Raw genomic sequence first — 355 nt, 5'->3', positions numbered from 1 at the left:
GAACAAGGGCCATTCATTCTTTGGTGCCACTGGCTATACCACAGAGACATTTAGGGGTCTGAAACAATACATTGGTCACCTGGGAACCTATCCTAAGCACCTTAGAGGGAAAACAGAGACTTTTGCCCGCACACCTCCAAAGGATTTTGCACTTGGAGATGTTTTTATGATCATCTATCTTTTCACCCTGGTGGAGGACGTGAGTAGGCATTTTCCCCATTTAAAGAAAAAATGGGGACGGGGGAGGGCCGTGACACAGTCACACGGGTAAGGGGCAGCCAGATGGCAGGGAGGGGGAATTCCACCCACACTGTCGGGGGCTCATGGAGACGGGTGTTCGAATCCAGATCCTGCT

Source organism: Pongo pygmaeus, chromosome 15, assembly GCF_028885625.2.
Source record: "Pongo pygmaeus isolate AG05252 chromosome 15, NHGRI_mPonPyg2-v2.0_pri, whole genome shotgun sequence".
NCBI lineage: Eukaryota > Metazoa > Chordata > Mammalia > Primates > Hominidae > Pongo > Pongo pygmaeus.
The sequence above is the reverse complement of the archived record's forward strand: the minus strand, read 5'-3'. Positions refer to the sequence as shown.